The following is a 15,482-nucleotide window of genomic DNA, read 5'->3' as shown; positions in this document are numbered from 1 at the left end:
AGTCTGTCATTACTATTTACATCTGCCTTTGCAGTGCCAACTCAGCTGTAGACATATGTAAATGAATGAGCACTGCCATATTTCAATAAAATTTTATTTACAAAAACAGGCACTAGGCCAGATTTAGCCTGTGGCTATACTTTGTTGATCCCTAATCCAGAGCAAGTGATAGAGACAAATAACTTTAGCTATGAAAAATATCATAAGGGCCCACCCTTCGAAACTCTAATTTTGCACTGTATCTTAGCATACAGCTAAGACTCCAGTTTTGTTTCTTGAACTTTAGGTTTATCGGGGGAGTGAGGGATTAGAACGACAGTGTTTACAGAGGTGTTTAGTGATGAGAAGCTCTAAGAGGTGCCCTTCCCTCTCCTCTCTCATTTTTAAGGTGAAGCCTCTTCTCTTAGCTGGGCCATGGTAATGGGCTGAAATAGAGAAGGGTCTGGGATGGAAACCAGCCACTTTGTAGAGGATCTGTGTCTCTCAGGGGAGCTGGGGTTTGGTACTTAGGGAGAAAGAAGGGACATACTTCTAGGAGTCTACTCTAGCAGCCCAGAGATGAACAAGAAAAGAGACCAAATTCCCCAAGTCTCTTGGGTGCAAGGTTTGTTGGGGTTTTGGAGAGGTCAATTCCAGAGCACAGCTTCCAGGCACAGAGTCCCAGATTTTGACTGGCAATTTGTATTTCACCGGTAAAGAAGATCCTGTGGCAGTTCTGGTGTGCTCTTTGCAGCTGTTGACAGATGTGAACAATCCATTGCCATGTGGACTCCTTATAATATTTCAGTGTTTGCTGAGGCAATGATTCCACTGTCTGCATGTGATTTCAGAGGGTAGCAAAAGACCTAGAAAGAGGTGAGAAACTAAAGCTCAGGTGTCTTACTTGGAAGGGGGCCAATAAGTACGTTAGTGCATGGAGTGGATGTTGCAGCTGAGACCAAATTCTAAGGTTGATTCTGCCTGGAGTAGATCTGTAATCTTGTTTTTTTGCTCCATCATTTTTTTTTTTTTTTCCATGTCTGAGCAAACACAAGCCATCCTTGAGTTCCTGGTTCTGGTAGGTTCCCAAGCGAGCAGCATCTGTTGGATGGAGGAGCAGTTCATGCTTGGATGTTTTTAGAGGGCTGACCCAGCACCGGTGTCAGGGCCATCAGTTAGACAGTGGGAGAGGGGAGCAATGAAGTTGGTAATTACACACCACAGCACTGTTGACCTCCAAGAGCAGGTGGCGGGAGCAAGTGAAATTCCAGGCTCTGTCACTCAAGATTCATTTTCGCTCTTGTGTTTAGGCCTGAGGGGATGCTCACTGATCTGGAAGAGATTGTCTACACTGTTTTGTTAATAATAAGGACAATAAGAAAATGATGTATTTAATACAGAAGGATATTTTTCCTTTCCTTAGTTATTTCAAAGTTGCTATTATATTTTTAAAACCTCTGTCTCTTTATTGCTCTCTGTCTCTTATGTACATATATATACATATACATATATATATATATATATATATATATATATATATATGCAACATTGGGAAGATCAGGATCTGTAGCTGTAGTAAGAGTTCAATATTTACTGCTTCCTTTTTATTATTCATTATTATTTTAAGTTTATTTATTTATTTTGAGAGAGTGTGAGCAAGGGAGGGGCAGAGAGAGAGAGAGAGAGAGAGAGAGAAAGAGAGAGAAAGAGAATCCCAAGCAGGCTCCACACTGTCAGCACAGAGCCTGACATGGGGCTTGAACTCAAGACCATGAGATCATGACCTGAGCTGAAACCAAGAGTCAGACGCTGAACCAACTGAGCCACTCAGGCGCCCCCAATATTCACTGCCTCTATAGAACTGGTCCTTTGGTAAGGCCTTTGTAGCCCTGATATTTCCATTTCTTCACAATTGCCTCCTTTTACAGAGCCACCATTATTCATGTGTCACAGGTCTAGAGAGGAGGGCTGACAAAGTGACACCCAAGCCCGGGCAACAGATTGGGTGAATATCCTTCAGGCTACCCAGTTGTGCTTGCAGTTTTCAACTTCTCTCTGAGCTGTGGTTCCCAGTTCTGTTCCCCCTTGGTCTCCAGCATCTCTCCCTACCAGTGATGCAGCTTCGCTTCTGGGGGTGCTTCAGTGGGGTGCGGAGCTGAGTGAACTGTCTTGGATGACTTCCTCAGTCCTGAGCAGCCCACAGTCGAGGGGGGTGTGGACAGCGGGACATAACAGCTTCGGTTTCCCTAGCTCTTGAGCCTCTTAAGATAACAGACCCCAGTGTGCAATTGATGTTCGGGACAGATAGAGGTCTTGGCAGAAGCTGAGATCACTTTCCAATTTCACTGAGATTATGAAAACAACGTTTTTGAACTTGGAATCCTAGCACTCCTGACCCTGAGCATTTTCTTTTTCTTTTGTCAGAGACTTCTTTGAAGACCAAGACACCGGTTTCCTTCAACTTGAGAGACAATGTTTCAGGTGATAAGAAAAGACAAACTATCAGAAACCCCAGAGGTGCCAATTACCCACTTTTTTCATGCTAACAACTTGCATTTCTACTCATTGGTTTATATAAGAGTAACCATCTCTTTCTCTTAACATGCTGGAGGTGGGGTGGGGGGTGGTGGTTGTTCCAAAGTAGCCAGATCAGACTTTTTAATGAGCAAGAGTTGGAGGGGAGAAAAAAAAGGTAAATTGACTTTTTACAGGAAACACAGCATTCCTCAAAAACGATTAAACATTCTGTCATCCAGAATATCCCTATCCTGTTGACCTTATTTACAGATTTCATGAAAAATACATCATCATAACATTGATATATGGACCCTGTAGCATCCAATTTCTTGGAGGCATCTGTACCTGATAAGGATGCTGGTCATGCACTCATGAACGTGGGGGCAATATAAATGAGATGATGCCCCATGGAATATAATACACATAGATGATTTTCTAAAATACGCTCATATCTGTTGGAAATAAGGCAGTTTGGCTCTCCACCTTGGCTCTGAATGAAATAATGTTCTGGGTTGGGGAGGCAGGTAATAAAAGCCACAGTTGTCAAGTGTTACTGGCAGTCCTTTCATTGTTACTGCAAGCTGGCATACATTTGTCTTCATTGTCAAAGTGCTGGTGTTGTTTACAAGTTAAAGACAAGGAAGCCAGGAAAGCTTATTCAGGTCTCTTGGCTGGGAAAACACCGGTTCCTCATCACGAATCCCAAATTACATTTTGAGCTGGAATTAGGCAACACATCGCTTTAAATTTGGTCAGATTTTCCTTGGTACTTTCCTCATACCTGCCTCTGGAGTTTGGAGGACCTGGAAATAGTTGTGATTAGAGGGTGATGTGAAAACAAACAGAGCCATTTCTGCCCCCACCAGGTTTCAGCTGACTGGATACTGAGAACAGCCTTGGCGTCTAGCCTTTGCCTATTTGCAACACCTTTACCAACTTTCCTCATCCCTCAGGGGAAACAAAAGGTGGGTGCAGTAATTTTGGAGGTGGAGTGAGGGTTGTTAAACTCCTTCACTGCAGACAGTGATGCAGGTAGAAAAGCTTTATTCTGCATCCAGGTCTCCATCTATTTACAATCAATCTTGATTATCAGGACAAAGCTCAAAACCAGCAGGCACCTGACTCTCAGAGCAGCTCTCACACCTACTGGATGAAGAACAAGAAGGAACTTGTAATCCTTCCTTGTACTTTGGAGAAAAAGCAGCCCAACCCTCTCAATCGGAGGTATTTATGGGAGGGGGTTTGGCATAGCTGGAAGGGAAACGCACACACACACACACACACACACACTTCAAAAACAAATCTAAAATGCAAGGGACTTCAGCGGTGGGAACAGGGACTGAAATCCCAGCTCAGAGCTTGCAAATCCTCAGTAAGCAAAAAGCAACCCTCTGTGTGCCCCATCCTCATTTATGACCGGTCAACAAAGCAACTGCAGGTGATCTCAACTGCTGATGCTGCTGAGGAGGCCTCTCAGATGGCCGGGCTCCTGCAAACTTATTCACTGCCTCATTAAAGCAATTTCGAAATCAATTCCGGATTTGACAAGCCGTCAGTACATTGTTGCTTCTTGGTGATGGGAGTGACATGTTAACAGCAATTAGACTTTTGCACACGCACGTTGAAGCCTGTTCAGCATATTCTTTATTAGAAGAGCCTAAAAAGCGTTATTATAATCATCTAACCTGGGGTCATGGACACATGCTCTATGATCTCTGCCTCTGTCAGCAGTTCCCTTGGTGAAATTTTGCCTATTGTCCGTAGAGATTAAAAGGAAGTGCTTACCCCAGATGCGATATTGGAAAATCAAAGGTCAGAGCAAAGCTTGTGGTAACCTCCATGTTTTTTAATACAAGTTATAGGAGCAATCAGATTAGCATGAACAGATACTGCTCCTTCTAACAGATGGAGCAGGATTCTTATGCAAACGAGGGAGGACAGGCTTCAGTCGTTTGGTGGCCACATGAGTGGCGATGTTATCTCGACTGTGGTTGGCCAGCACTTGGATAGTGAAGATGGGAAAGCCTTCACTCCAATTCAGCAGAGGCTTATCAGTCCTTTATGTCATGGAAAACTACTCTCTTCTGTAATAAAATCATCCTGTCCTGTTTGGAATGGCGCTCTTTGTAGACAGTTCTCTTGGTCAGCTGAAGTTATCAGCGGGAGCTGTGTTCCTCTGCTTTGGGAGCCCAATGGAACCTACTGAAAACAAACATTGTAACCTGATTTTCCCAAGACTCTACCAGCCAAGTGAGATCCAGATAAGTCTCAAATCTCATCGGACCCTATTTATTTCTGGGGAGTCTCAAGACAGAGTCTGTCACATGCCCACAAACAATTCTCTCCTGGTCTTCTCTTCTGATTTCTGCTTGGATGGCTACCATTTGAGAGTAGTTTTATGCCCAGTATTCAGTGTGAATAACATCCCCTCAGGTAAGTACTTGTATTATAACCACTTTGAAGATGAGAAAACAGGAGAGTAGCAAGGTTCAGCCAGTGGCTCAGTGTCTCATGGGTACAACACCGGATGCAAGCTCAGGCAGTCTGGCTTCCAGTCTCCCACGGTGAGTCATTACTCTACTGGCCTCTTGAGCCAAAGCTGGTGCCCACCCAAGGGGACCACCTCCCCAAACTCCCAACATTGCAAAATAGTCACTGTTCCAAGTAAATATTTATTGACTGACTGATTTACTGAAAATGAATGAATTCTGATTGACTTCATGATGGCCAAATTCATGCAGTTATATGATATTTCAAATTCCCAGGCTTCCCAAGCACACCCAGTTTGCTTACAGCTGACCTATTTAAAATTGCAAACAACTCTCAACTCTTGTAGTCCTTATCCCCTTTCCCCACTTTAAGTGGTGATGCTCATTACCACTGACATATGGTGTATTTTGTTTGCCTATCTCTCCCACTACAATATAAAGGCAAGAATTTTTCAATGTTTTGTTCACTGCTGTTTCAGTGCTAGAACAGTGCCAGCAACAAACTAGGGTCTTGATAATTGTTGAGTAAATGAAAGGGTTATGTATTTCAGGTATAAATAGGGTGGGGAATGTGTCCTATCTTTGGTTGAGAAATATATTCAGAAATATATTCACAGACCCATTGATGAGAAATACAGCACAAAAAGCTGGGAGGAATTTAGCACTCTTCTTACCACCTTTGTCACTTTTAGAGAGTTATTTGCTTTTGGTAACACCAAGCCTTTGGTAACACTAAGTAGAAATAGAACTAAAGGTCCTTAAAAGTCCTTGTCTGGAAGACTTCCCACCCCACATTCTACCCACTTAGTGTGACCAGATCTAGAGATTTCCTTTTCCACATCGCTCATTATTAAAGATCTTCCCAGAAAGTACCCCCCTGATCTGATGTTGCCCCCTGCCCCTTTGGGTTGCTTCCTGGTTGGCTGACTGCAGGGGCTTTAGAGGGTCCCTGTTGTTTTGTTGGATCAGGGGGTTGCTTAGCTTTTGAAGCAGGCCTACTCATTGCTCATTTCCCCCAGGCACTTGTTTTTAAAGCCAAAGCTTCAAAGGCAAGCAACATTTGAAATTCCTCAGCTATTCATCCAGTTGGTAAAACTAGATGCACACCCTCAAGAAGCCATTTGTTACTTTCATCAGGTTCAGCAGATAATCAGGAAGCCACCATTTGGAGGATGAGCTGACAGTTTATCATTAGAATCAGTAGGTCTGCAGAGGGTGTGCTTGGGGTTAATACTTTAATGTTAAGTTTTCCAAAGAGAGGTTTTAGGAAAATTGAGTGTGGAAATTTGCACATGTGTGTGCATATTTGATGATCATGATGATGATGATGATGATGATGGTGGTGGTGATGGTGATGATTTTGGATGGTGGGTAGGCAAAAGGCTGAGAAGAAATCATAGCATTTCCATCAAGAAGTTTTCAAAGTGTGGTCCAGGCATCTCTGGGGGTCCAGAAAACTTTTTAACCTTTTTAGGGGTTCTGTAAAGTCAAAACTATTTTCATAATAACACTAAGATGTTATTTGCCCTTTTCACTGTCATTCCCTCATCAGTGTACTAAGAAGGTTCCAGAAGCTACCTGTCGTGTGATATGGCAATAGAATGAATACAAACGCTAGTATCAGAAACTAGCTGTCCCCTATTAAGCCAAACACTAAAGAGATTTGCAAAAAACCATAAAATAATGGTTTAGTTATAAAAATATAGCTACCTTCCACAAGGTAGCTCTTCCCCTTTAGTTATAAAAATATAACTTCTCCCTTTAGTTATAAAAATATAGCTACCTTCCATAAATTATATTTTTATGTTAACATGTAATAGGCTTATTATTTTTAAATGATTTAATAAATTTAAACAAATTCTCAGTTTTAATTTTTAACACAGTAAAGACTGGAATGAATATATATATACATATATATATACATATACATATATATACACACATATATACATACACATATATATGTGTGTGTATGTATATATATATGTAATATATTGTATATATATATATTCCACTATATAAAAACACTTTCAGATCCTCAAAATTTTTAAAAGAGTAAAGAGGTTGAGACCAAAAAGTTTGAGAACCACAGTAATAGGGCAGTCAAAACTTGGTCTGAATAAAGCCGCAGAGAATTATACATTTCAGAACAAGAAGGATCCTTGAAGGATGATCTGGTCCAGTCCCCTTGCTTGCTCAGGCAGGCTAGTATTACTCTTTTTTACATATGGGATTACTGAGACCCAGAAGGTTCACAGGCTTCTCACAAACTCCACAGCTGTTGAGTGCAGAATTAGGGAAAAGAATGAGGCTGTGGCAAGACTGGGACACAGGTTTTATTCCTTTTTCTGCAGACAACTCTACCCACTACCCCACTCTGCCAGAAACATGAATGGTCCTTATTAAGAAGACATAAACAACAAACATACCAATTTATCTTCTTCTTTTCTCTTTTTCTTTGGCTGTTAAATTTATCTTTGGTAATTTTTCTGGTGGTGGATCTGAATGTGCTAAATAGAACCATTTATTTGCTTAGCTTATTGGGTTTAAAGGCCGTGGTTCTGAAGTTGGTGATGTTGGCCATGCTGGCTACAGTCCTCACAGGGGTCAGCTTGTGAGGGATCCATCTCCATGCTCATGAGGCTGTTGGCAAGCCTCAGGTTCTGGCTGGCCGTTCACTAGAGACTTTAGTCCCTTGCCACATGGATCACTCCACAGGGCAGCTCACAACATGGCAGCTGGTTTCCCTCAGAGTGAGAGTGAGAGGGGCTACCCAAGATGGAACCCATAGTCTTCTTGTCTCCCAATCTCGGGAATGACACCTCAGCACTTTTGCTATATTCTTATTTTTAGACGTGAGTCACTAGGTCCAGTCCACATTCAAGGGGAGGGGATTATGCATAGGTATGAATACCAGGAGGCAAGGGTCATTGGGAGCCATCTTAAAGGTTGACTACTACAACCTCTAACCTAACATTTGATCCTCTCACTCATCCAGTGACCTCATCACACAGTGCCTCTTAAGTGTAAATAACCTGTGCTCACTATCTATGGGAAGTCTGATACAAAGGTTAAAAACATGAACTCTGTAGCCTATCTTCCTGGATTTGACCTCATCTCTACTGTTTTGATAGCTGCTGACCTCAGGCAAGTAACGCTGTGTCTCAGTTTCCCACCCATAAGATAGGGCTGATAACGTTGCTCCGACATGGGACCTGGTGTGAAAATTGAGTTAATACATATTACAGAGCTGTTAAAACTGTGGCTGGCATGGAGTAAGCATCAAATAGGTACTAGGTTTCCCCCGCTATCTGAAAGCAGAAATTAGGCTTTTCTGATATCTTAGGGCACGTCTTGCTAACCAACGCCCGGAATAAATTGAGCTAAAGCATAGATGCTCACAGGCACAGTTCAAAGCTATGGTGGCTTGATACTGCGTGAAGCTCCCAGAGAAGGAGGCTGGTGGCATGAGTCTCACTGCTTGAGGTGTACACTGCCTCTATCATGGCTCACGGCAAAACCAGTGCTGAACACTGGTTTGCTTTTCACCTTTTTTCATCAAAGAAAAAATAATTTTGGATTCCTTTTGGTTAGCACAAACAAATACTAATGTAGGGCTTTCATGAAAGTGAAGTGGCATAACGTGAAGGTTTGAAAAGTACGGATAGGGGCACCTGGGTGACTCAGTCGGTTAAGCTTCCGACTTCAGCTCAGGTCAAGATCTCGTGGTCCATGAGTCCTTGAGTTCGAGCCCTGCGTCGCGCTATGGGCTGATGGCTCATAGCCTGGAGCCTGCTTCCATTCTGTGTCTCCCTCTCTCTCTGCCCCTCCCCCGTTCATGCTCTGTCTCTCACTGTCTCAAAAATAAATAAACGTTAAAAAAAAAAAAAAAGAAAAGTACGGATACCGGTATCACTATTATGCGCCAGGAACGTTATACAACTTACTTATTGCCAGCAATATCCCCATGAGGTAGGTATTTTCACACCATCTGACTAATGAAAAACTAATGCTTAGAGAGTTTAAGCATCTTGCCCAACCAAGGTATATCATCACTGGAAAATAATGGGACCAGGATTCTTTATTGGGGTTGTATAATCCTAGTTCTGGCCTTCTACTCTTTTACTTTGGGGAATACACCATGGAAAGAAAATGGTCAGGGAGAGTAAACTAAGAATACACTTAATCTGGGGCACCTGGATGGCTCAGTTGGTTAAATGTCCAACTCTTTATTTCGGCTCAGGTCATGATCTCACAGTTTGTGGCATTGAGCCCATGTTGGGCTCTGCACTGACAGTGCAGAGCCTGCTTGGGATTCTCTCTCTCTCTCTCTCTCTGTCTCTCTTTCTCTCCCCCTTCCCTGCTTGTGCGCTGTGTCTCTCTGTTTCAAAAAAAAAAAAAAAATTAAAGAAAAGAATATACTTAATATGTTGCTGATGTAATTATGAATTAAAAGGAAGACACTTTTTGATCATGCCTATGTACACCATTGAGCGTTTTCTAGGACTAAATTAAACTTTGAGAATAATGACTGGCAGCCAGACAGACTCAAAAATAACCAAGTACTTAAGCTATAATTGCTTACCATGTGATTTTCCCATCCTTTCTATGGTACTTACCTTGCAATTAAATGATCAATAGTTATCCTGTAAGTAGCAAGTATGCCCATGAAATTTGTGACCTGGAAAATCAGCCATTATAAGAGTGGAAGTGTTAAATGGTCTGGAAATGATCAGTGAGAAGGTAAGGATGCCTCCTCCTTTTGACATATCTACTGAGGCACTAAATTCAGAGGTACCCAAACAAGTTCCCAGGCTTTGAGTTGACAGCATCTGCAGCCCCTTCCACACAGGAGCTGGACCTGCCTATGGTGGTGTCTCCGTCCAGGCTGGAGCGTCTCCTTGTACATCTAGGTGGGGCGGTGCGGCTCTCTAGACCTAGTCAATAAACACTCCATCATCAGTTTTCAGGCCAGTGCATGACTAAGCATGGCCAAGTGTGGCCCGGTGGCCTGCTGTGTTGGTTGCTCTTAGCAGACCTGGGTGTGTTTCCTGTGACTTCCTTGTGGAGAGAAACTTCAAGGAAGGCAAATGTCTGTTGATGGGCCATGGGAGATTGGGGGAGCACTCACTCCTTCCAAGTTCGGTGCAGGCAGACCATAGTGGGGTGAAGGCAGCACTGCTGGTCTGTGTATCCTCTCCAGAAAGAGATAGTTCCTGAATTACTCATTCAGGAGTAAGGAAGAAGGGCAAGACCAGTTATTTTCCCTGAAGAACTTACGTCTTTACTGGGCATTCGTGATGGATTCACATGAGCCAATAAAGTGTGTTGCAGGGCAGTGGGAATATCAGAATAACTGAGAATATCAGAGACTCTGGAACATTCGGGAAAGGTCTAGTGGGAAGGGTAGAGTTTGAGCCAGGCCTGCAAAGCTTTAACTAGGCAAAAAGGAAGGAAAAACCCAAGCTCTTTGTCTTCCTAAGATATGGCCATGATCTTCTTTTTCAAGCCTTGGATCCAGAAAAGCAGCTTAGTGTAGAAAAAGGCTTTGGAATTGGGCAGGCTTGACTCAGAGTCCTGGATCTCCAATCACTAGCTGTTGGGACCTAAAGCAAGTCACTTTATTTCTTTGAAGTTCTTTTCTCCCACCTACAAAACAGGAATAATAAAGCCTACTGAGAGTAATGCTAAAGACATATGTACTTATGAAAACATATGTGCTTGACATAATAGGTGCTCAAGTAACATTAGTTCCCTTCCTTTTCACTTCAGGGACTCTCCTGGACCCTGTTAGGCCTGCATGCCCAGCCAAGCAAATTCCTATCTCCACATCATCTTATACCAGTCTTAGTGTCTTGAAACCTTCCATCAAAGCTGTCATCAAATGCCACCTCCTCCCTGACCTTCCTCAGCCCTTCAGCCATAAGAGATCTTTCTTCAAATTCTCCTAGTCACTCTGCCAGACATTCATCTGAGTCTCACTGGGTTTTTTCTACTAGATTACATGAGTATACTCCCATCTCTTTTGCCAGGGAATAAGCTCTTTGGGAGCATTGATCAGATCAGGTTTATCTTTCTAGAGCCACAGCAAGAGCAAAGACCACAGGGGTGGGCATGGCCGTGCTGTGTTCAGGGGCACAACATCAGCATGGCTAAGAGGGGTGGTTTGGGTCAGGGCAGTGAAAACCTGGAAGCTCAGGAGCTTCAAGGTATTTGTCCCAATTCTGCTTCCCTGCTTGAGCACGGCACCCTTTCCACAGCCTTTGAGGTTGACTTGATATAAATCTGAGTCTGGTTCACTTTAATGTACTTAACACACAAACTGGAAACTGTCTTTCCCACAGAGCTAGTTATATCAGTTCTCTGGAGGAGAGGTGACTATATCTGGGTCACAGTTTTAATTGGGACAGTCAGCTCTAACGGACATGCTCTAAAAGACAGGTTGGGTGTGCCCATCTCTGCCAATTAGGAAGCTGGCTGGGGTTGCCCCAGTGGATGTGTAGTATTTGTTAAACCTCCCGTATAGTTCACATTGTAGGCCATTCTGTCCTCACTTGTTCACAGAATTAAAACTCAAGAGAGAGGAATGTAGCTGCCTGACCCTCCACCAAAGAGTCTCTCCTCTCCAAAGCCAGGATGCTTTGAGGGAAAAATTCTAAAGTAGATCTGGTACCTCTTAAATTAGAACTAAAGAAAAACCAATTCCAGGTGATGGGGTATGGAGAACACATTTGAGTTGAGTGTCACATTAGCCAGATGGAAAGCGCCTGGCTATTTAAAATTTCTCTGATTTTTTCACAGGTTTAGTGCATTTTCAGAAGGGTCTGTAGTGATTATATTCATAATTCCAAAGGTCACACAACTAGTTGTTACCAGAGCTGAGCCTAGTGATGCTATCTTCTATTTACTTTGTGCTTTTTACACTTTTAAAGTCCTTTTGCATACTTTTGTTTCTCAAAACCAGTTGTACGGGGATTACTGCCCCCATTTTAAAGATGAGGCAGTTGAGGTTCAGAGTCAGAGTCAGCTGAATGGTAAAAGTTCTAGTGAAGAGCTGCTTTCTCTGTTCATCTCTCCTTGTCCCCTCCTGTCTCGACAGAGAGTTTGTAATTAGCACTGGAACCAAGGGTGGGTGTCTGCAGAGACGGTGTGCTGGGGTTCTGTGTATGTGACAGAAGGAGAACCCTCAAGGACATGACCACCTCGGGAGACTGCGGGAGCGTCATTTATCCACCACTGAACCTTGGAAATCCCCAGGCTGTGGAGCCCGGGACCGCTGTGCCTTCCCCAAGAAGTTCAATGGCAACTCTGCTGGCATGCTATGTAAACCTCAGGCACACATTTTCAGACAACCGTTAGCAGGCCACAGAAGTTCCCCAAGACACTTGGTAAACCTTCGTCAAATCTGTTCTGACTTTGTGTGGGCGGCTGGGTTTCATCAAGAGGGTGCCGAAAGCAGCAACCCCAGTAGATCTGAATCTGGACAGAGCAGGGCCTCCGCTCTTGCCTTCCTGCCTCCCGTGCTCTATAATCCCCCTTTCTGAAATGCAAACCCTGACCCAATGCTCACATATTACACATGCTCTTTTAGGTGCAAGCTTTGCTGGAATGAGATATTATGAGATCGTTTCTCTAAATTTATTCTCAGATTCTGCAGAATTATCTGTGAGGAAATCGGCTGTGGGCTCTGTTGGTTCTTAAAACACACTTAAGAGACGCTATCCACTTGGCATTGCCCCTGGGTTCAGTCACTTTTCCTAGTGATTTCTGCAGTTAGTACTGAAAGGCAGACAGATTGTAGTTTTAAAAACTTGATGGTGAAGTTTGGAAAAAAAAATCTTTACTTGTCTTCAATTTTCATTTGTCGAGTCCCACCTTTCCCAAAAAGTTACTAGACTTTGCTGGTTTCATCACAGCAAACAACAAACAAACAAACAAACAAACAAAAAACAAAAAACAACCACAAGAAGCTGCTTTTGTCCACAGAGAAAGTTGCTGGTAGCTAGGGTCAGGGCAGCCCGCACCATGAGTTTCAGAGACAAGCCAGATGGCTTCATAAACAGATTCCCTGGGTGGCTGGAGCAGAGGTGAGGACAGACGATGAAGATGGGGGTGTAGGAGTGAAGCTGGAAATCTTTCGTAAAGACAGGAATGGGAAACAGGGAAGCAAAACATCTGTGTTGGTGTTTAAGAAAGGCTAAGTAACGGGGCTGCTGGTATCAGACTGTTAGTATCTGTAGGGGACCTCAAAAGACACGTGTCTAAAGTTCCCATAAACCTCAGATAGATAAATCCTCTGGTCTTTCTTCCCAACTTTCAAAAACAGTGTGTATTACTCAAGAAAAACCACAAAGCTTTGAGCTGGTACTGGTTAGCCCAATATAAGGTCAGATTTTGCATAGGAGATTCAGAGACAGGAAATACACTGGCGTAAAAGCAGTCAAGAGGGCACTGAAATAATACCACCATTTCCACAGTCTTCACACCAAGACATGCTGTCATCTGTGTCATCTGTGGGCTTTTTTTTTTTTTTTTTTCTGATGGTTTGTTTGCAAAATGACTACAGCACATTAGTATTGCCAGGGAGCCTCTGTTGTGAATTTCTGCAGGATGGAAGGAGGGGCAATTTTGCCATGCAACCTGGAATCTATTCTCAGGAGGGAGGTGGAGGAAGGAAATGCTGGTCTGACCAATGAGTCTGTGTAATGACTCCCACACTTAAACAGAATAGAACATTGGGATCTTCTCTCATCAAGAGTGGTGTCAAAGTTGCCCCAAAGAAAACACCGCCATCTCTGCACATACTTACCAAACAGGTCTTTGGGACAGTGTCTTCACTGTGTGCCTTTAAAAACTGTATGCCTTTAGAGCATCATTCATCTCTGACAATTCTGCCAGGTTGGCCTGTTAAATTTTCAACTATTGAATTTTCATAATCCTTTTGTAAATGAATATGCTCCCAGCTGGCTATTACTCCTGAGAAAACTAGGAAGTGATCTGAAAAAGATGATAATTTATGATAATATAAAGCAAGACCAATTGTTCCTTTTGGATTAAACAGTTCAGAGTTGAACTGAAGTCCAGGGACTTGAATTTCTAATCAGTATTATCCAGTGTTAAAACTTTCTGGGCCAGTTTGGCCATCGGTAAAATTACTATTTAATAGATAATCAAGTGTATTTCCTGAGAAGGGTTAATCTAAATATATTAGCTGACCATGTCTTACAAGATTATTAATTAAACTTTTAAATTATAATACTCTCTATTAATAGGTATGTTCTGATTTTAGGTTGAAGAGTCAGATATTTCCACATTAATTCAACATATCTACAAATTAGATTTAATGCCAATATCACAGGAATGGTAACATCAAGGTGATGTTTATAAACAAGGCTTATTTAAGAATTTTGTGGACTAAACTACTACTCCCAGAGATCCCCAGTCTATACATATCGAATCATACACATTACAAGGCACCCACATTTCACATTAAATACACACATATACATGCAATTGTATGGATTTTTTATAAACCAGATTTAAAAATCATGTAGTTACTTATAACTTATTTATTTGTAATTGGCTATAGTTTCATGGCTATGATTGATGTATACTTAGAAATTCTTTTGAAGTGAGAAAAATCTGACTTATAAATTTTTTCAAATGTAATTACATTTTTATAAATATTGAATTTAACAATTAGTGACATCACCATGTTTTTTATATTTGTAGGTATTAAAGCATTTATTTAGATTTTGTGATTTCATTTTTTTTTTTTTTTGTATTTTGAAACCAATACATTTTTTGCCCTCTAGTTTCTAACATTTCTATATCTTCTTGAGAAGCTATAGTGCCTGATATTTATAGTGGCCCTGTTTATAAAATCATTTATAAAGTCATAAAATATCTCAGAAATTCATAAGACATTGAGCAAGCATCATTGTACCATTGTCACATTTTGTGTCTTGTGCTCAGCAGCTGGATTACATGGGTCCAGGAATCCAGAGGGATAAGTCGGGTTGGCCCCTCATACTAACAATCCTAGTCCTAGGACCTAGTCCTAGATCACCTGGTCCTAGTGATCTATTTGTGGAGTTCATATTTAACATCTGCTGGGGTACAAGTCCTGGCTTTGGTGAGAGGGGCTAGAGAACTACCAGCACAGGATCAAGTATAGTTTCTGCTAAAGCACTCTAGGCTCCTTTTGCTGATGGACCATATTTGCAGGAATGACTGACTCTGATTGTCATTAAGAACTAGGATTGCTGCTACACAGTAGGGACAGGAAGCAGTATGTTGTGAATGAAGGGGATTTGCTGGGGTGTCTCTAACAGCTTCCAAAGCCTGGTGTTAACTGTAAACGAGCAAGTGCAACAGCTGCAGTCCAAGAGCAGTAAAGCAACTGGGATGGGTAGTTGAGGAGGGAATGGAAGGCTCAAGAACACGGAAATGTTAAAGTAGATTTGTTGTATAAAACCAGAGGACCCACCACTAGGC

The 15,482-nt window shown here is 42.3% G+C and overlaps 1 long non-coding RNA gene across 1 annotated transcript; it reads left to right on the top strand.

The window, feature by feature from the left end:
- Window positions 1–1,016: 1,016 nt before the first annotated feature.
- Window positions 1,017–3,049, top strand: LOC131503764 (uncharacterized). Its single transcript, XR_009257588.1, has 2 exons — window positions 1,017–1,057; window positions 2,406–3,049. It is a non-coding gene; the product is annotated as an uncharacterized LOC131503764 (long non-coding RNA).
- Window positions 3,050–15,482: the final 12,433 nt, after the last annotated feature.

Source organism: Neofelis nebulosa, chromosome 2 (assembly GCF_028018385.1).
Source record: "Neofelis nebulosa isolate mNeoNeb1 chromosome 2, mNeoNeb1.pri, whole genome shotgun sequence".
NCBI classification, from domain to species: domain Eukaryota; kingdom Metazoa; phylum Chordata; class Mammalia; order Carnivora; family Felidae; genus Neofelis; species Neofelis nebulosa.
Note: the sequence above shows the minus strand (reverse complement) of the source record. Positions and strands in the feature narration are given on the sequence as shown.